At 43.9% G+C, this 21,327-nt stretch overlaps 1 protein-coding gene across 8 annotated transcripts in view; it reads left to right on the top strand.

Moving 5' to 3' along the window:
- The window catches only part of DYM (dymeclin), a 143,995-nt gene that overhangs the window by 19,463 nt on the left and 103,205 nt on the right, over positions 1 to 21,327 (top strand). The window lies entirely within an intron of this gene.

The following is a 21,327-nucleotide window of genomic DNA, read 5'->3' on the forward strand; positions in this document are numbered from 1 at the left end:
GTTGATTACACGGCAGCTTGGGAAGCAAGTCTGCAGCCCTCTTTCAAATGCTTCCTTCTCCGCACATTTTAGGAGGCCTGCTTTAGGTGCTAACACAGGGGTAGTAGTCCTTGTCTTAAAGACCAGTCACTTAGTGGCCGAAATTATGATGGATCCCGAAAAAGCCACCCACCACCCAGATACCAGCTTCTGATGTTCAGCCCCCCCCCCAGTCAGATGACTGCATTTTGGGTACCCGGCAATTGGCTCATGTTTACATGAGCAGGGTCTTGCAATCATATGACCACAATTCACGGTGTTTTTGCTAGAAACTGGCTGTCATGGTTCCGACAGATGAAACTCTTCAAAGAAATTCGAGGCATTGTTTACCTTAAAGAATCTTTTATTCAAGTAGCGTAATATCGGCACTACATAATCCAAGCCAAAAACTGGATTCCCCTCCCCTGGGCACATAGTATCAGACACGATTCCCTCCCCCAATTCATAGTCATAAATCACATTTTCCAATTAGCTTGAAATGCAGGTTTTCCCTCCAGTTCTCCAGCCTGGCCAATCCTTATCATCTCTTATTTCAATAACCTTGGTTCTCACACTAGGTCCAGTATTGTTATGTCTAGCTAAACCAGTGTTTCTCAACCTTGACAATTTTAAGGCATGTGGACTTCAACTCCCAGAATTCCACAGCCAGCAATGCTGGCTGTGGAATTCTGGGAGTTGAAGTCCACATGCTTTAAAATTGTCAAGGTTGAGAAACACTGAGCTAAACTCTCATGCATATTCCTCCCCCCAGCATCATCTAACTCTAACTCTAACTCGAAGAGTAAAACATAAGAAGAAAAGGGCTGCATCTCCATCTGTTGTCAAAGCAAAAACATCCGAGGTTAGCAGCGTTGACGCTGGCATTTTGTTCTCTTAACAACTGCAGTGTTCGCTTAATGACTGCAGTGCTGGCTTTACGACTGTTGCATTTGCTTAATGATAGCCATAAAACCAGGCATGGTGAGGTAGTGACCCATATAAGACTGTCATGACCAAAATTGTGAGCTGAGTTGCAGTCATTAGAGCAGTGGTTCTCCACCTGTGGGTCGGGACCCCATTTGGGGTCGAACTGAGAACCACTGCATTAGAGGAGGGTTACTACCTGTAAACCCAATCCTTTTCGATCTTCCCTGCCTGTACATTAGAATTAATTTTTCCCCTTTTGGGGTCATTACTTTTTAAAATGTGTGTTGTTTAACGTTAATCTACTATTTGCTCTTAATTCTGACTGTTCCCGCTTTCCTGATCATTTTTCTTGATATGAGAAGCTTCCATCCTATTTTTTAATCTTCCTTATTATGCCGTGAACAAACAAATATTTGTATTCAGCGTCAGCACGCCTCGGTGCTCAGTAAGTATTTAACAATACTTTGCATATTGTAATTATACATATTGTGCTTAAACATAACCTGAGAGTCAAAAAGGGCCTCAGACATATTTTGAACACCAGAGGGTGCTGATGTATGGCAGCTGAATAATTTAATTTTGGAGAGGATGTTTCAATTGCGCAGTTAAGATACTTCAAATGTAAATTGTTTCCTGGATGAAATACCACAACATTGTCGAGTCGTATATTATGTGTGCGTTTTGCAGTTGTACTCAAGCTGGGATATCTTCTCAGCACACACATTTCTTATGAAATAGATACAGAGGCTCTTTCTTGCGTCTTCTAAATCCTTCTGGCTTTGGAACCAGCCATGCTGGGGCATCTGAACGGTTTGTGGACTTATTCTGCAGGCAGATCACAGTTTTATCCTCACCTGAAAATGTTGCAGGGCAGAGAAAGATGGGAACCTAAGAATGTGGGGTTTATTTACCTGGCACTAAACCAGAAGAAAGCTTTCAACCTGAGATTATGCAGACTTTTTTTCTTGCATGCTTTTAAAATTGCAACAACCAACCAGCCAGAAATGGATGCCTAATGTCCCACTGTTTTTCATGGGGGGGGAGGGCTTGGATGGGGGCTAAGATAAGCCTTCCTCTTCCTCCATCCCCACACAGACTTTGGTAGTAGTAGTAGTAGTAGTAGCAATAGTAGTAATAATGTTGCAGTAGTAGTAGTAGTAGTAGTAGTAGTAGTAAAGTTGGAAGGGACCTTGGAGGTCATCTAGTCCAACCCCCTGCTCGGGCAGGAAACCCTACACCATTTCGGACAAATGGCTGTCCAGTTTCTTCTTGAAAACTTCCAGTGTTGGAGCATTCACCGCTTCTGGAGGCAGGCTGTTCCACTGGTTAATTCTTCTGTCAGGAAGTTTCTCCTTAATTCCAGGTTGCTTCTCTCCTTGATTAGTTTCCATCCGTTGCTTCTTGTCCTGCCTTCGGGAGCTTTGGAGAAGAGCTTGACTCCCTCTTCTTTGGGGCAGCCTCTGAGAGATTGTAACATTGCTATTCTGTCCCCCCTCGTCCTTCTCTTCCTTAAACTAGAGACATCCCCAATTCCAGCAACCGTTCTTTGTATGTTTTAGCCTCCAGTCCCCTAATCATCTTTGTTGCTCTTCTCTGCACTCTTTCTAGAGTCTCAACATCTTTTTTACATCGTGTAAAAAAGTGTTACAGCTGAATTCACAGCACCTGCAGCTCTTTCCTGAACTTTCCTGGGACTTCTGGATGCCAAACGGTCACTCATCCTTTTTCAGGATCAGGATTTGGCATTCCATCTGAGTCACTCCGTTTTATTATTCCGTCTTCCTGAAGGTTCCAAAGTTTTTAAAATGGTTTAAAACTGGGGGTGGAGTCAAGAGAGGAATCAGCCTGGAATCTACTTCCAATAAATGGTCTAAATCTGAATGAATGAATGATCTAAGTCAGTGGTGGCAAACCTATGACACGCATTCCAGAGGCGGCACTCAGAGCCCTCTCTGTGGGCATGCGCCGTTACTCCAGCCCCGCCTCCCTCCACAGCCTCCTCCTCACAGCAGCCTCCCCCCAGAGAGTCACCCCCGGGCCTGGCCCTCATGGAGCAGCAAAGCCAAGAACATGGCAGCCAGGCAGCAGGGACAAGACTCTGCCTTTGCGCCCTGACGCGTGCAGATGATGTTGCTGGGTGCGGGTGGAGGATGTGGCTGCCATGGTGCTACAGGGCCACCTGGGTGATCTGCGGCGGGCCATGGAGGCAGGGAGTGGCCCTGCGAGTGGGCGGGGCAGAGCAGGGGGCGGAGTGGGGTGGAGCAGGGGCAGAGGGCGGAGCAGGTGGTCGTGCCAGGGGGCGGGGCGGTTTTTGGGCACTCGGTCTCTAAAAAGTTCGCCATCACTGGTCTGCGTCTAAGTGTTCTTGACTCTTATCAAGCTCCAATTTAACATTGGCCGTTAGTTGACCGATTTTTATGTATGAGCATGAGCAATAAATCAGCTTAACTAGAACTTCACAGGCGGCCCCGATTAAGTGGTCTCCGTTTACCCTGCGCACAGAGCTCAGCTTCTGCTTATCTTTCGTGGTGACCATGTTTTCTGTCCTACCTGATCTTCTGATGGCAGCTGTGCTTAATTTGTGACCTTCATTGAACAGTGGAGCCCAGCCTTTAAGTCTATATGGGCAAGAAGCTTTCTTTCTTTTTTTTTTTTAATTTTTCATTTTTCAATACATTTGATACATTCAATACATTATAAAAAAATACCTTTGAAATAAATTCATACATATAACCTTACGTGTCGCTCATCCATCTCCCCCCCTGACTGTATCCGCCCTCTCTACCTTCCTTCCTTACTTCCCTCCTCCCTCTCTCCTCTCTTCACCTCTCTCCCCTTATCCCTTCCTCCCATCCTACTTCCTTCCATCCCTTCCTCCTCCCCTCTCATCCCTCTTCGGATACAGTTCAGGGGAAATACCCAAGCGGCACCTCTCTCTAAATTACTCTACCTATTTTATACATTAATATTTCTGTTTCTCTAACCTACTTAATCCCACCCATCCCCACCCCCCTAACCCCCCCCCACTTCCCGGAGCAGAATACAGGGTTATTGTAAACAAAACAAACATAATCTATGACTTTTAAAACAAAAAAATTATACAATAAACAAATTCATACTTAACCCTTAACTCCCTCTAAACTTTAACATCATAATAAAGTAAACAAATCTATTATAAATCATTTATTATAAAGCAAGAAGCTTTCTTTATGGCTGTCCTTCTCCAGCAGGATGACTGAAGAATCCACCAATGGGTTATTTCAGTCCTCCTGCCCAATCAGACTAAGTTGTCAAGTTGTCACGCCCCTCCTTGACTGGAACCTCCCAGTTTCATCTTAGTCTTTCGCCCATGAGGATGTGATAACTTGACTCTCAGGCTCTTCAGGCAGGTTAGATTATTAGAAGGACATTTGCAGGACGGCGACATGGTCCTTGCCTTCCCCTTTCATTAGGCATTACCGTTTGGACAAATTTGCCTCAGCTGAGGCCGCCTTCATTAGACGAATCCTCCAACAGGTAGTGCCAGCATCAGGGTTACAGGCCCCAACTGACTCCCTCCCATAGGGACACCAGGAGCTTTGGTACGTCCCATTGATGGATTCTTCAGTCATCATGCTGGAGAAGGAGCGTTGGCTTACCTGAACGCCCCTTCTCAGCATGATGATGAAGAATCCACGCCCTCCCCACTAGAGGTCAGTTAGGTCCGTGCCAGGGGCTTTTTTTTCCCTTGTACCTGCTCTGAGAGTCATCATGTCAAACTGTTGTCATTGGCTACGCCATCAATAAAACTGGGAGGTTCCAGTCAAGGAGGGGCGTGACAACTTGACAATTTAGTCTGATTGGGCAGGAGGACTGAAATAACCCATTGGTGGATGCTTCATCATCATGCTGAGAAGAGGCGTTCAGCTAAGCCAACGCTCCTTCTATTTCCGTTCTCCAGGCAACATACGTTAACCGCGCATGGATGGTGGGAGGAAGGACCTGGTTAAGACTCCTTGGGCCTTGATTACTTTTACAGCATACTTGCTCTGACACACGTGTGTGCTGTTTTCTTGCTGGAAAGTATCAAAATCTAAAACAGAATTTGCTAAAAAAAACAATATGCTTCCCTGAATGCATTCTGTTTCACTTTGTTCTTTCCCCCGGGGTTTTTACAAACCTTGACGAACAGGACGTCTGACCCCTACATGGAAAATCATAAAAATAGCTAACTTTCATGTTGCTTGAATACAAAGTTTTTGTTTTTTTTAAAGAAAGGGAATGCGATAAATTACTGGTAGTTCTTACGCATTTCATTGTTATTTTCCTGCAGATAGTTTACAATAGTCTGTATAAATTCATGAAACGACTGTAGGGAATAGGGCAATTATTTTGTGTGTGTGTGTGTGTGTGTGTGTGTGTGTGTGTGTGTGTGTGTGAAAGATCATAAGGAAGGTATGATTAAAGCACTGTAATATTCACGAAGTTACTAAAAGATAAGTCTAGGGTTAAAAATAAGTTGGGGTATTTAATTTATTTTTACAGACAAAGTACTTAATAAATGTCCTTTACTAAGGGGGATTACATACAACAGGGTTATATATATATAATAAAGTTGGAAGGGACCTTGGAGGTCATCTAATCCAACCCCCTGCTCAGGCAGGAAACCCTATATCATTTCAAACAAATGGCTGTCCAGTCTCTTCGTAAAAGTTTCCAGTGTTGGAGCATTCACCACTTCTGGAAGCAGGTTGTTCTACTGGTTAATTGTTCTAACTGTCAGGAAGTTTCTCCTTAGTTCTAGGTTGCTTCTCTCCTTGATTAGTTTCCATTTATTGCTTCTTGTCCTGCTTTCAGGAGCTTTGGAGAAGAGCTTGACTCCCTCTTCTTTGGGGCAGCCTCTGAGAGATTGTAACACTGCTATCCTGTCCCCCCTCGTCCTTCTCTTCATTAAACTAGAGACATCCCCAATTCCAGCAACCGTTCTTTGTATGTTTTAGCCTCCAGTCCCCTCATCATCTTTGTTGCTCTTCTCTGCACTCTTTCTAGAGTCTCAACATCTTTTTTACATCGTGGTGACCAAAACTGGATGCTGTATTCCAAGTGTGGCCTTACCAAGGCCTTGTAAAGTGGTATTAACCCTTCACGTGATATATTGATGTCTTTGCTCAGGGGTGGGCAACCTTGGCTCTTTTATGACTGGTGGACTTCAACTCCCAGAATTCCTGAGCCAGCCATGCTGAGGGGACAGGGAGAGGTTTCCAAGCTGAGACAGGCTGGCTCAGGAATTCTGGGAGTTGAAGTCCACGAGTCATAAAGCGACTTAGGCCTAGGCCAGGGGTGGGCAACCTTGGCTCTTTTATGACTTGTGGACTTCAGCGCCCAGAATTCCTGAGCCAGCCTGGCTCAGCTTGGAAACCTCTCTCTTTCCCCTCAGCACGGCTGGCTCAGGAATTCTGGGAGTTGAAGTCCACCAGTCATCAAATGGCCAAGGTTGCCTGCCCCTGATCTAGACTCTAGGCCTAGGGTAGGGGTCTTCAAACTTGGCCCTTTTATGACTTGTGGACTTCAACTCCCAGAATTCCTGAGCCAGCAATGGCTCAGCTTTCCCCTCAGTACGGCTGGCTCAGGAATTCTGGGAGTTGAAGTCCAGGAGCCGTAAAAGAGCCAAGGTTGCCTGCCTCTGGTCTAGACTCTAGGCCTAGAGTAGGGGTCTTCAGTCTTGGCCTTATTATGACTCGGGGACTTCAACTCCCAGAATTCCTGAGCCAGCCACGCTGAGGGGAAAGGGAGAGGTTTCCAAACTGAGCCAGGCTGGTCCAGGAATTCTGGGAGTTGAAGTCCACGAGTTCTAAAAGAACCCAGGCTGTCTATCCCTGTCTTTGCCTGTCTCAAAAGGCCTGATGCTGGGCTGAGAGTGGCTGCACATGTTGAGGTCTTCAGATGCTTGGGTGGTTCCCGGCTGGGGGGATCTGGGGTTGTGCAGGGGTCACGGGGAGTTCAAGTGTGACTTCTGGACGAAAAGATTCAGAACTGTTTCCTTTACGACAGTCCACAGATAATAGAAAAGTTTGTTGTGCCTGCTTATCTTAGGAGACAGAAATGATTGACTAGCTGTGGATGAGGAAATGGATTTTTCCTGCCTTGATAGTGGGAGACGGCAGAAGGCATTTTTTTTCTCTCTCCCCCCCCCGTTGATTGAAAAAATTTAATAGGAAGGAGCGGTCCCAGCCTTGTAATACTTGGAACAAACCAGCAAAAGGACAAGGTTTTTGAGATGAGGAGGGGGTGACAGAACGTACCAGACTAGCAGACTTGGAAGGGGCCTCGGAGGTCATCTAGTCCAGCCCCCTGCTCAAGCAGGAAACCCTATAGTACCATTTCAGACAAATGGCTGTCCAGTCTCTTCTTAAAAACTTCCAGTGTTGGAGCACCCACAACTTCTGGAGGCAGGTGGTTCTACTTCTCCCTGTCAGGAAGTTTCTCCTTAGTTCTAGGTTGCTTCTCTCTTTGATTAGTTTCCGTCCGTTGCTTCTTCTGCCTCAAATATTGGAACATTATTTGTCTGGATTTGTGTAGAAACAGATGCTAAAATTTTGTCTGGTTGCAAAGAAGAAAAAATATTTTAATTGGGTTTGATAAATGATAAGTAGCAATAGCACTTAGACTTATATACCGCTTCATAATGCTTTTACAGCCCTCTCTAAGCTATTTTACAGAGTCAGCATATCGTCCCCAACCATCTGGGTCCTCATTTTACCGACCTTGGAAGGACGGAAGGCTGAGTCAATCTTGAGCCCCGTCAGGATTGAACTCCAGGCTGTGGGCAGAGTCTGCCTGCAATAATTGCATTCTAACCACTGCACCACCAGGGCTGCTGGTCATTTATTGATCAAAGATTTACTTTGATATTAACTGGCAGATCTGAGCTTATTCAAACCTATGTCCCCAAACTGTTCAACTCACCCTGGGGAAAAAAAGTGTTCAAATGGCAAGGCAAAGCAAAAACATTGGTGTCAGTTTAAGCAAATTAAAAGGTTGCTTAATTCAACCTCATTTTGACCGTTTTGTCATTTTCTGCTGCGAAATGTTGTGAAACATTTAATGTTAAGAAACTCTGTAAGATAATAGTTATCATAAACTCTGCAAAGATTTCCCAAGAAACAGCAGCAGCAGGAAACACCCCTCAGTTAACCTAAGAATGACTTTATCAGAAAGAATGCTTATTTGAAGGATTATTCACAAGAAAAATATATTTCGGTTTGGAGAAGATGGATTGATTATATTCAGAATAAATATGAGACTGAAAAGTATCATTTAGCTTATGAGTAAATTTTAGATTATTATTAATAGTTTAATATGGTTGAATTTATATTATTTTTAGCATTGTGGTTTAATTATATTATTATTGTCCTTAATTTGTTAATATTTATTTTGAAAAGGAGTTAAAGTATGTTATGGATTTGATTGTTAATATAGTTGGGTAATGTTAGTTAGATTATGATTGTTTATTTGTAACCCTGTAATCAGCTTTGGGAAGTAGGGGAGGGGGGAGGGGGGAGGGATTTGGGATATATATTGTGTAAAATCTTTAAAACTTTTAATAAAAAAAAGAAAGAATGCAAATGTGTAATGTACACAGCAGAGAACACAATTCCTTTGGAAACTGTCTTTTAGGGTGCCTCTTGCGTTGGTAAACAAGAATCACTACTCTGTGGATGGATAATAATAATAATAATAATAGTAATAATAATAATAGTAATAATCTGGAATATTGTCAAACATCCACATCTGCCTATCCCAGATCCTTGGTAAGGACTCGATAGGTAGACAAAATGCCAAATCCAGTCTGAACATCTGGCTGACTGTGCAATGATCCATAATAATAATAATAAAGTTGGAAGGGACCTTGGAGGTCATCTAGTCCAACCCCCTGCTCAGGCAGGAAACCCTACACCATTTCAGACCAATGGCTGTCCAGTCTCTTCTTAAAAACTTCCAGTATTGGAGCATTCACCACTTCTGGAGGCAGGTGGTTCCACTGTCAGGAAGTTTCTCCTTAGTTCCAGGTTGCTTCTCTCCTTTCCATTCTATTTCCGTGTATGTTGTCAGGATACTTTTAACGTTATCCTTACGGTCATGCTGATTATGACAGGATAGGAAAACATTTTTAGCTCTCTGCTGCCATTAGTTGGTGCTCAGGGCATCCATGGATGCCAACTAGCAGTCAGAAGACGTGATGAAAACTTCTTAATTTCAGAACACATAGACAGATTTAACTATAGCTTCAACTGGGAGAACTGAACATCCTAGACCGAGCCAAATTCCTGGAAGCCTGGCACTCAGACAAATTGGCCATCAACTGGCACATTGAGATAAACAATGTCTACATGCCATTCAAGAGAGACCATCCACAAGCCAATAAGGAAACAAAAAAACACCTCACGATAACACCCAGATAAGATGAGATTAACACCAAGATTAATATTGGACCAACAATCAGGAAGCACACAAGACTCCACACAGGGAACCACCAACTCAGACAAACAAGCTAATGGTGAACAACAGCCCAATCAAGGAATCATCAAGACCATCCCCCACCAACACTGATAGGACAAGCCACAAATAGATAAAAGGAGAGCAGACCCCACTCCCTTCCAGCACTGATGATGTTACCTAGGTTGGTAATGAAATGTCTGCAAGGAAAGAACCCAGCTCGGAGTGCCCCAAGGACCCCACAGTTGTCGTCCTCCTCCTCCTCCCTGCAGACCCCACTCCCTTCCAGCACTGATGATGTTACCTAGGTTGGTAATGAAATGTCTGCAAGGAAACAACACAGCTCAGAGAGCACCAGGGACCCCACGTGACATGATTTTCCCAGTAAGAGAAGAGACGAGCGAGTGGACAAATCATTTATTTGTCTTCTAGGGTAGTTATCTGGGAGGAATCCAAAAAGTTCGTTTCTTGGTGTCTTTCTTTTTCCGTCAATGTTGCTAGTGTCTCCTGTTGGAGCTGATATTTATGCTTCCTGCTTTCAAAACTTCATATGGATCAATCACTGATAAGGTCAAATCCAGGGTGTCTTTAGTTTTTAAGTGTGGGTGTTTTTTTTTTTTTTTTAAAGTCAGCTGTATCTCGGCTAAATACACTCCTGTGCTTGAAAAAATACACAATTACTGGCTTCAGTGATTGCCCTCGGGTTGCACTGACATCCACCATCATGAAATGCTTTGAGAAGATGATAAAGGAGATGTCCAAGCTATTTTGTCAGTTCTTTGGCTGTTTTTATGTTGGGGACCCTGGTAACAAATATAATCGCACAAAGAGGCAGTTTTGGGGGGTGTGGGAGATGAGTGGCTGCTTTTGAACCTCCACTGTTCTTTTTTTGTGATTTGCTCTTTCTTGGTTAGGTGGTTAGGAGTCCTCTTGTTCCGATTTCCTGGTTTCTGTACTGAGTTGGTGTTTCCTGCCTTTTTTGCCTTCTACTAATTCTTTGGTTTGGGGGATGTATAGGTCAGCAGTTCTCAACCTGTGGGTGGGGACCCCATTTGGGGTCGAACGACCATTTCACGGGGGTCGCCAAACAACGCAGTCCGCCATTTTCCCCCCCTTTTCCTTAGCTGTGCTACTCCCTTTTATTCTATTGGCTTTTGAAAGCCAATAGAATAGACTCTCTTGAACAGAGTCTAATTCTATTGGCTTTCAAAAGCCAATAGGAATTGTCCAGGCTGTCTCGGCCCTGCTGAGCCCGCCAAAAGCCCCAGTCTGCAAATGGGGCTGCAAGGAAAGCTTCCCTCCCTGCTGAGCAACTACTAAATGTAAGGAAAAGAGGGCCAGGGGTGGGATGTGGGAGGCCGGCGAGTGCAGGGAGGGTTTCTGGCTCGTGTGGGGCCCGGCGGGTGCCTTACCTGCCTGGGCTGGGCCAGCTGGTGGCCCAGCCGGTGGTCGCCCTGCGCCATCGCTGCTGTTCGCCATGGCTGCCCAGGAGCACCTGGGCCTGCCTGCCACCGCCCTGAACAGGCGGTGGCCAAGGTAAGGCTAGCGGGGCAGCGGCGGGCGCAGGGAGGGTTGCTGGCGTGCGTGGGGCCCAGCAGGTGCCTTACCTCTCTTGGGCTGGGCCAGCTGGTGGCCCAGCCGGTGGTTGCCAGCGCCGTCGCTGCCCCTTGCCAGCTAGGCCTCGGCTGGCGCAGGGGGCGGCACCACGCATGCGTGGCGCTCCCAGTCAGGGAAAGTCCTCGACTTATGACCGGTTGGGTAGTCCTCGACTTATGACCGGTTGGGTAGTCCTCGACTTACGACTGGTTGGGGGTCGCGGCATTAAAAAGGTTGAAAACCACTGGTATAGGTAGTCCTTGAGTTACGATCACAATTGAGCCCAAAGTTTATGTTGCTAAGTGAGAAACGCGCTAACTGAATTTCCCCCCATTTTACAACTTTTCTTGACACATTTGTTAAGTGAATCACTTCAGTTGTGAAATTAGTATCGTGGTTGTTAAGTGAATCGCCGTTGACTTTTGCTTGTTAGAAGGTCGCAAAAGGGGATCACATGACCCCGGGACACGGCTACCATCATAAATGAACCACTTGTCAAATATCCAAATGTAAATCACGTGACCGTCGGGATGCTGCAACCATCATAAGTGTGAAACATGGCCGCAAGTCCCTGTTTCCAGTGCCACTGCAACTTCAAATGGTCACTAAATGAACTGTTGGCATTGCAAAAAGTGACAAATGGCCAGTATTCACACTTACAACCACTGTAGCATCTCCAGGGTCATGGGGTCAAAACTTAAGTGCTTAACAACTGACATGTATTTATGACCCTTGCATTGTCCTGGGGTTGTGTGCTCACCACTTGTAACCTTCTCAGCTGCCTTCCGACAAAACCCACACAAAAACCCACAATTCAATGCGGGAAACCAGATTCGCTTAACATCTGCAGTAAAAAGATGATAAAATGGCACAATTCACTTGACTGCCTTGCTTAGCAATTGATGTTTTGGGCTCAGTTGTGCAATTCCAACAATGATATTTAGAAAACCTGCTAATATCTTAGTGATAATATATGCACAATATTTCAGTAATCAGTTAATCTAATACAAGCATCTATTCTGCCCGCAAGCCACTCCAGCCCTTTTCGTCTTTCCTACTATCTTCTCCTATTGATATCTTGTGGTTGTATTACTTTATTACTTGTATGTACACTGAGAGCTTCTGCATCGGAGACAAATTCCTTGGGTATCTAATCACACTTGGTCAATAAAGAATATTCTATCTTTGGGCGTTACATCTTCTATCCTGGCTTGTTGTCACCAGCTGGCATCCTCCACGCTAAAGGGTTAGTTTTCCGTCCCTGTTGTATTACCCAAGTTGGTGCCAGAACAGGTAGTCTGTCAACGCTGCTAACATCGGATGTTTTTGCATTGACAACAGATGGAAACGTAGCCCTCTTTTTCCCTTTTGCTTTTAGAATTAGATCAGGGGTTCTCAACCTTGGCAACTTTAAGACTTGTGGACTTCAACTCACAGAATTCCTCAGCCAGCTTTGCTTTGCTGGCTGAGGAATTCTGGGAGTTGAAGTCCACAAGTCTTAAAGTTGCCAAGGTTGAGAACCCCTGAGTTAGATGTTGCTGGGAGGGAGGGATGTGAACGAGAGTCCAGCTAGACATAACAACACTAAACCTAGGTGAGAATCAAGGTTATTGAGCCCAGAGTTGATAAAGAATTGGCGGCTGGAGAGCTTCAAGCGATTGGGGAATGTGATTTATGACTGTGAATTGGAGGAGGGAATTGTGCTTTGATACTGTGTGCCCAAGGGAGGGGAATTCAGTTTTTGGCTTTGATTATGCACTGCCGATGTTATGCTACTCAAAATAAAGATTCTTTAAGGTAAACAATGCCTCGAAGTTCTTTTGAAGAGTTTCCTCTGTCGGAACCATGACAGTTACAACAGTTTATTTAATGACCGTTCAAAGTTACAACGACACTGAAAAAAAGTGATTTACAACCATTTTTCATAGTTATGACCTTCTACAAGCCCCAAGGTCATGTGATGAAAATTCAGATGCTGGGCAACTGGTTCATACTTACGACCGTTGTTATGTCCCAGGGTCACGTGATCCCCTTTTTGCATCTGACAAGCAAATTCAATGGGGAAGCCAGCTTCACTTAACAACCGTGTTACTAACTCATCAGCTGCAGTGATTCACTTAACAACTGTGGCAAAAAATGTCGTAAAATGGGGCAAAACTCACTTAATAAATGTCTCACAGAAATTTTGGGCCCAGTTGTCATCGTAAGTCAAGAACTACCTGTATAGTTTCTTATGAGCTAGTTTGTCTTCAAAACCAGGTTGGTTGTTCCCCTCCCACAAAGACTGCAACTCTTTGGGTCTTTTGAACCAGAAAATATTAGGCGGAAAATTTTGCTGGGAGATAGCCAAATAGGGGTTTTGAGCTCCTACGTCCCCGAGTCTCCATATATATTCATTTTTTATTCTCAGAAGACAGAAAAGCTATTTTTCTTTTCTGAAGTGTGCCCAGAGATGCTGGTTAGTTGAGTTATTCTGGGTTTGGAGTACATCTTAATCGCCAGAAGCCAGCTAGAGTGCTTTAAAATGTGGAGCGCATTAGAGAAATCCCGATTTTTACATGGAGGAGACTGTAATGCATGCTCAGTTTTTTTTTTCTTTTTCTCCTTCTCTTTCTTTTTTCCTCCTCCTTGCCATTCGTTTTTAATTATAGTTGTCTGCTTCTTGAGTTAAGGAGAAGGACCACCTAGGAGATGAAGCTTCAACACTTCTTGCGTGTAATCAATAGGATGTTTTAGACTTCCTGGCTTTGTGTTCCTATTCTATCCCGTCGCTTCTGCCCTGCGTGTGTGTTTGAGCGTGAGAGGAAAAGAACAATCCTTAATGTGGAGGGATTCCTCTCAAATGGGTTGCACGATCAGATACTTCTATTAATTATTTTTAGCAATCATGCCAGATTTGTTGGCGTTATGCCGTGTGAATTCCTGTGGTCTCTCAGTGACTTGCAATAAATAATATCTGCGGTGCTCAGCAGACCCAGAGGAGGAGAAGCGTTATTCTTCCTCTAGTGCTCTTGCTGTGCTCTCCAGCCATCCCACATGCAAAGACAGAAAAAATGGCACAGCTTGTGGTTTGATATTCTGCCTTCCACTTTGGGGCAATATTTCTCAACCGTGGCAACTTTTAAGACGTATGGACTTCAACTCCCAAGATTCCCCAGTCAGCATTTTGTAACCTTGCAAAAATTTTAAAGACACTCGAAGGATACCACTGAGTCAGCTAAATGTGTCAATGTGTCTGAATAAAAGTCCTGTTTTTGTTGCTGGCTCCTCACTTCAAAACAGTTGTACAAAAATAAAATTAATTTAAAAAAATGCCGAGCTTTAATGCTCTTTTCAAAACCAACATGCATATTGAATGTAGGGGAATCAGAGGAGGAAGATGAGGCCAACAGATTATTTATTATATTACATTTATATTTCATGGTTTTTTTTAAAGCTTTGAAGTTCTTGGGTTTCGATAGATGAAACCAATTAAAAGAACTTCAAGGCGAAGATTTCTTCCTCAAAGAACATTTTATTCAAGATCAATGGTTTAAGGACAATTTAAACCCTCCTTACATAGGGATGGGTTGACTTACAAAGGTTGACTGTCAACGCTGCTAACATTGGATGTTTCTGCATTGACATGTAGCCCTCTTTTACCTTTCGTTTTTAGAGTTAAATGATGCTGGGAGGGGGTATGTGAACGAGAGTCCAGCTAGACATAACAACACTAGACCTAGCCTGAGAATCAAGGTTATTGTAACCAGAGCTGATAAGGAATTGGCAGCTGGAGAAGTGGAGAGGAAGCCCACCCTTCAAGCTAATTGGGGAATGTGATTTATGACTGTTAATTGGAGGAGGGAATTGTGCAGTTATTGGGAATGTGATTTATGACTGTTAATTGGAGGAGGGAATTGTGCGTTGATACTATGTGCTCAGCGGAGGGGAATCCAGTTTTTGGCTTCAATTATGTAGTGCCGATATGCTACTCAAATAAAAAATTCTTTAAGGTAAACAATGCCTTGAAGTTATTTTGAAGAGTTTCATCTGTCGGAACCGTGACATTGACATTTTGAAGGCATATTTTTTAAAAAGATCTATAACGACTATGCAGATGGGGACTCGCGCTGCACTGATTGGTCTAAAGTCTCCAGTGAGCTTAGTGGTCAAGTAGAGATTTGAGTTTTCTAGTCCAACATCATAATCGCTGGACTTCACAGGTCCCTCACAAAATGATTAGTTTCATACAAACATGAATTAACAAAGATTTCCAGGGATAACTGCTTCTGAGGAATGCAGTCATCGTGGTCTTCTAAAACGTACATGGTCATTGAGTTGGTTTGACTAGGACAGTTGGGTTCAAAGTCTGGTCCTTTTCATTGTTCTGTAGAAGGTAATCTGAGATATGCTCCCTTTGGTTGTAGCTGAGCCAGCTAGACCAGGGGTCGTCAACCTTGGCAACTTTGAGACTTGTGGACTTCAACTCCCAAAATTCCTCAGCCAGCAAAGCTGAGCCAGGGGCCAAACGTTGATTGTTCTTATTGCTAGGAAATTTCTCTAGATTGGATCTCTCCTTGATGAGTTTACATCCATCGCTTCTTGTCCTGCCTTCAGGCGCTTTGGAGAATAGCTTGACTCCCTCTTCTTTGGGGCAGCCCCTGAGATACTGGAAGGTTGCTATCCTGTCCCCCCTCATCCTTCTTTTCATTAAACTAGACATCCCCAATTCCAGCAACCGTTCCTTATATGCTTTAGCCTCCAGTCCCCTGATCCTCTTTGTTGCTCTTCTCTGCACTCTTTCTAGAGTCTCAACATCTTTTTTACATCGTGGTCTCCAAAACAGTCTTGAGGCCAAGGGGGTTTCTACGTGGGTGTCTGTGTGAGAATATATATATTTCTATATCATAGCACAGCATGCTCCTCTTCTCTGTTTTTGACACTAGCCTAGGTCCCGTCAAGTATGGTTCCTGGAAGCATCACTTTGTTGACTCTTATTCCCATAAGGCTTTGCTTTGAGGGTAGTGGAATAACCAGACCACCCTGGAATGAATTTGCTTTCCTGCGTGGATCTCTGGGGGGTTGAACCTCAGCCTGCACAGCAAGTAGGTCTAACCAATATGGGAGCCTATCAAGGACACGGAGGGATGGTATATAATTATCCCGTGAGTAGGCAGGCTGGGTATGTACAAAAACACCATTGTGTGAGTGTACTTGAGCTTCAGGGTAGCTCTCGAGTGGATTTCTGCTGTTGCGCACACTCTGACCTTTTGCGGTGGTTTTGATTGCACAAAGTGGGTGGCTAACAACTTACCCTGATCTTGGGAAGGAGCTTCTGGCGCTGAGTCTCTCCTTGCTGGGAACAATCTTAGCAGCAAAAGTAACGGTGTTTGTAGCAGAAAAGACCTTGACGTGACTTGGGACAATAATTTTCAAAACCACGAAGGGTCCTTTCCGGATTTGCGTGGCAGGTTGATTCCAGGTAGAAAAAATACAGCTCATGTGAAGGCAAAACCTGAAGAACAGGCAGCCCTCCTGTCACAAACACTTGTTTAGTGAGCGTTCAAAGTTACAACACACTGAAAAAAGTGTCCTATAATCATTTTTCACACTTACGACAAATGTAGCCTCCCCACAGTTACGTGACCAAAATTCAGACACTTGTCAACTGACTCCTGTTTATGACGGTCGCAGCGTCCTGGAGTCACGGGATCCCCTTTTGCGAACTTCTGACAAAGTCAACAGGGAAGCTAGATTCAATTAACAATGGTCTTATTAAATAACTGCAGTGATTCACTTAATAACTTTGGAAAGGACAATCTAAAATGGAGCAAACCTCATGTCACAACTGTCTCGCTTAGCAACGGAAGTTTTGGGCTCCACTGGGGTCATAAGTCAAGAACTATCTATATAGAGAATGGTGTGTTGCACCATAATAGAGAAAGCGTAAATGTCGCCCGCAGTTTCTTGGCCCACTCAAGGGACATGGCCATGGGTGACTGTGTATGTTTCCCCCGATGTTCACTTGCGTGTTACACAATCTACCTTCCCACCTAACCCTCCAAGTGATGGTGAAAACGAAAGGAATAATGCCCGTTCATCGTTTGGTTCTGGGTGAGACAATTGGAGCTGCCTACCTGGACCTCTTCGGGCACGTCCTGAGAATTTGGGGCAGAGCGCAGGGCCTCGTCTTTCAGAGGACTTAAGGGCAGCTTGAGAATTGTGGAGAGGGCATTTGTTTCACCCTCTCTGGTGGATAATAATAATAATAATACTTGGAGGTCATCTAGTCCAACCCCCTGCTCAGGCAGGAAACCCTACACCATTTCGGACAAATGGCTGTCCAGTCTCTTCTTAAAAACCTCCAGTGTTGGAGCATTCACAACTTCTAGCAGCAGGATGTTCCACTGGTTAATTGTTCTGACTGTCAGGAAGTTTCTCCTTAGTTCCAGGTTGCTTCTCTCCTTGATTTAGTTTCCATCTGTTGCTTCTCATCCTGCCTTCAGGGGCTTTGGAGAATAGCTTGACTCCCTCTTCTTTGGGGCAGACCCTCAAATATTGGAAGGCTGCTATCCTGTCCCCCCTCGTCCTTCTCTTCATTAAACTGGACATCCCCAATTCCAGCAGCCATTCCTTATATGCTTTAGCCTCCAGTCCCCTAAAATCATCTTTGTTGCTCTTCTCTGTACTCTTTCTAGAGTCTCAACATCTTTTTTACATCGTGGTGACCAAAACTGGATGCTGTATTCCAAGGCCTTGTAAAGTGGTATTAACCCTTCAGGTGAACTTGATGAAGCAGAAGAAGACTGGAAATCAGATTTTTATCCTAATTCGGAAGACCCTTCAAAGAAATGTAAACCAGAAGATTTCCTCTTAGGTTTGATGGACATTTGGAACTTTATTACTATATGGGTTAATAGTGGCGAGAATCTTAACCCAGGTTGCCCTCGACTTAACGACCGCAATTGAGCCCAAAATGTCCGTTGCTAAGTGAGACAGTTGTTGTGAGTTTTGCCTCATTTTACAACCTTTCTTGTCACCGTTGTTAAATGAATGACTGCAGTTCTTAAGTGAGTCACACAATTGTTAAGTGAATCTGGCTTCCCCAGGGGCTTGGCTTGACAGAAAGTCAGAAAAGGGGACCCCGCGACGCTGCGACCGTCATAAACGTGAGTCAGTGAGTCTGAATTTTGATCACGTGACCCTGGGGATGCTGCAAGAGTCGTAAGTGTGAAAAACGGTCGTAAGGTACCTTTTTTCAGTGCTGTTGTATATTCAAACGATCACTAAACTACTGGTCATAAATTGAGGACTCTCTGCATGCACAAAGATGGGAGGGAAGGCTAATGGCGGAACGGATAATTAAGATGATGGCAAAATTGACTGTTTTAACTAAAGAGAAGAACTTACCTACTTTTGTTTCTCTTTGGAAACCATTTCTGGATTTTGTACTCGAAACGGGGGAAAAAAGGAAACTGTAATTTTAGATTTTGATGATTAGGATGACTTTGTTGTTATAGAAATGGCTCGAACCAATTAGATATGCAAAGCGGATGATGGAAGCTGTGATTCTTTTTGTATTCTGTTGAAATGAAAAATGTCAGCAGTCCCTTCTTTCCTTCTTTTCTAGGCCCGTTTGCACCTTTCTCTTTTTAACTTTACTCATTTTTGTTTGTATATTTTATCTCACAATAAAGCTTAATAAAACTGTGATTGCTTTTTTTTTTCAAAAAGAGAATATATTTCCATACAAACAGATAGGCGATCTTTCCTCAGATGTTTGAGTTCTATTGTTACCAAAGTAAAATATAAAACAAAGGATTGGGCCCTGACATCAGCGCATAACGGGCGGTTACCAAAATTGGCTAAAATTTGGACTTCCGCTCAGTGATAATATTGTTGCTGCTTGCACAGCTGTTTTATAAATGCATTAATTTTTTTTTTTTAGCATTTTCAGATTTGATGAAACGAGGTACAATTGTTTGCAGAAGTTTACCACATGTTTACATGTTAGTAAAACATCTTACTGTTATTTGATTCTGTGTTCTAGGGCCCTTTTTTCTATTTTTTTTTTTTTTTTGTGGGAAAGTGTTCTGACTTCTTTCAAGATAGAATCTAAAGCGACCGTTATCCGTTAGCTCTCACGAAAACCTTTGTGCAGGGCCTGGCTCTTGGGGAGACGCACTTTTTGGGGATAAAGGAATGTATTGCAAACTGGCACCATCCTGAAGACAACAAGCAACGCTGAAGCAATGATTTTTGGTCGAAGGAGCAATGCTTTTAGCCACACTGGTATTTCTGTATTAAATAGCATTGGCTTTATTGAGCAACAAGGATAACAGCCTTAAAACCAACCTCTTCAGAATAAAGCCTTGACGCAGATGTGGGACAAATTAAGTCTGTCTTTTGAACTGTGTTGAAATGGGCAAAACCAGGAAAGTGCTGAAACCATGATGGTGATGGTGGTTAGGTTAATGGTATCTGTCCTTCTCCTGCCTCTGGGGTGTTCTCTGAGTTTGACTATTTTCTTGCAGACGTGTCATTACCCAACTGGGCAACATCATCCCTGCCAACTGAAGTTGCCCGTTTGGATAATGAAACATCTATAAGGAAACAGCCAACCTCAGAAGACCCCAGAGGTCCATCCTGAGCTCCAGATTCTCCAGTTCTCTTGATCTTCTGCCTATCTGGCAGGAAGATCTCAGTTTACACTCACATTAATCAAGATCACGTGAAGGGTTAATACCCCTTTACAAGGCCTTGGTAAGGCCACACTTGGAATCCAGCATCCAGTTTTGGTCACCATGATGTAAAAAAGATGTTGAGACTCTGGAAAGAGTGCAGAGAAGAGCAACGAAGATGATTTTAGGGGTTTGGAGGCTAAAACATATAAGGAACAGCTGCTGGAATTGGGTATGTCTAGTTTAATGAAGAGAAGGACGAGGGGGGACAGGATAGCAGTCTTCCGATATTTGAGGGGCTGCCCCAAAGAAGAGGGAGTCAAGCTCTTCTCCAGAGCTCCTGAAGGCAGGACAAGAAGCAACGGATGGAAACTGACCAAGGAGAGAAGCAACCTGGAACTAAGGAGAAACTTCCTGACAATTAGAACAGTTAACCAGTGGAACCACCTGCCTCCAGAAGCTGTGAACGCTCCAACACTGGAAGTTTTTAAGAAAAGGCAGGACAGCCATTTGTCCAGAATGTTATAATAATATAATAATAATATTATTATATAATACAATTATATAATAATATAATTATACAGGCACTGTTTTGTTCATTAACCATGCAGTCCTGTTTCTACCTACCCAGAAATAGGTTAACTTAAGTGAGATGATTCCCAGATGCTTACATGTAGACCAACCTCCCCCAACCCAAATATTTTGGGATTATGAGACCCCAGATTCACTGAAAACATGATGGTTAAGCCTAGAACTAAGTTCCTGATAGTGAGAACAATTAACCAATGGAACAACCTGCCTCCAGAAGCAGTGAATGCTCCAACACTGGATGGCCGTTTGTCCGAAATGGTGTAGGGTTTCCTGCCTGAGCAGGGGGTTGGACTAGATGACCTCCGTGGTCCCTTTCAACTTTTATTGTTATTATTAGCCGTGGTCAGAGTGATACTGAACAAGTTGTTATTCCTCGTATCTAAAATGTGTCCTAATACAGGTACTTGCCAACTTACGACCACAAGGGAACCCAAAATTTAGGTTACTAAGTGAGACACTTGTTAAGTGAGTGTTGCCTCATTTTATGGCCTTTCTTGCCACAGTGCTTAACTGAATCGGTGTAGTTATTAAGTTAATAAAACGGTTGTTAAGTGAGTCTGCCTCCCCCGTTGACTTTTCCCCATCTTCGTGGTCGTGATCAAAATTCATTTGTTTGGCAACCAACACAACTGCCTCGCTTAGCAGCGGCACTGAAAAAAGTGGCTTATGGCCATTTCCATAGCAGCCCCACGGTCATGTGACCCAAATTCAGGTGCTTGGCAACTGCTTCCTACTTACGACCGTTGCCGTGTCCCAGGGTCAGGCGATCTCTTTGGCCACCTTCTGACAAGCAAAATCATTGGGGAAGCCAGATTCACTTAACGACTGTCTTGCTAACTTATTAACTGCAGTGATGCACTTAACAATGGTGGCAAGGAAGGTGGTAAAATGGGGCAAAAGTCACTTAACAAATGCCTCGCTTAACAAGACAAATTTTGGGCTGAATTGTGGTCGTAAGTTGAGGACTACCTGTATTGGATTAGAAGGCCTGCAAGTCTGTAATTGTGACCCCTCATTTCAACTCTCCTCCTTCATTACAACCGCATCCTGGATGATGGAG

The sequence above is a fragment of the Crotalus tigris genome, unplaced genomic scaffold (genome assembly GCF_016545835.1).
Source record: "Crotalus tigris isolate CLP2741 ecotype Arizona unplaced genomic scaffold, ASM1654583v1 scf7180000019651.407290, whole genome shotgun sequence".
NCBI classification, from domain to species: domain Eukaryota; kingdom Metazoa; phylum Chordata; class Lepidosauria; order Squamata; family Viperidae; genus Crotalus; species Crotalus tigris.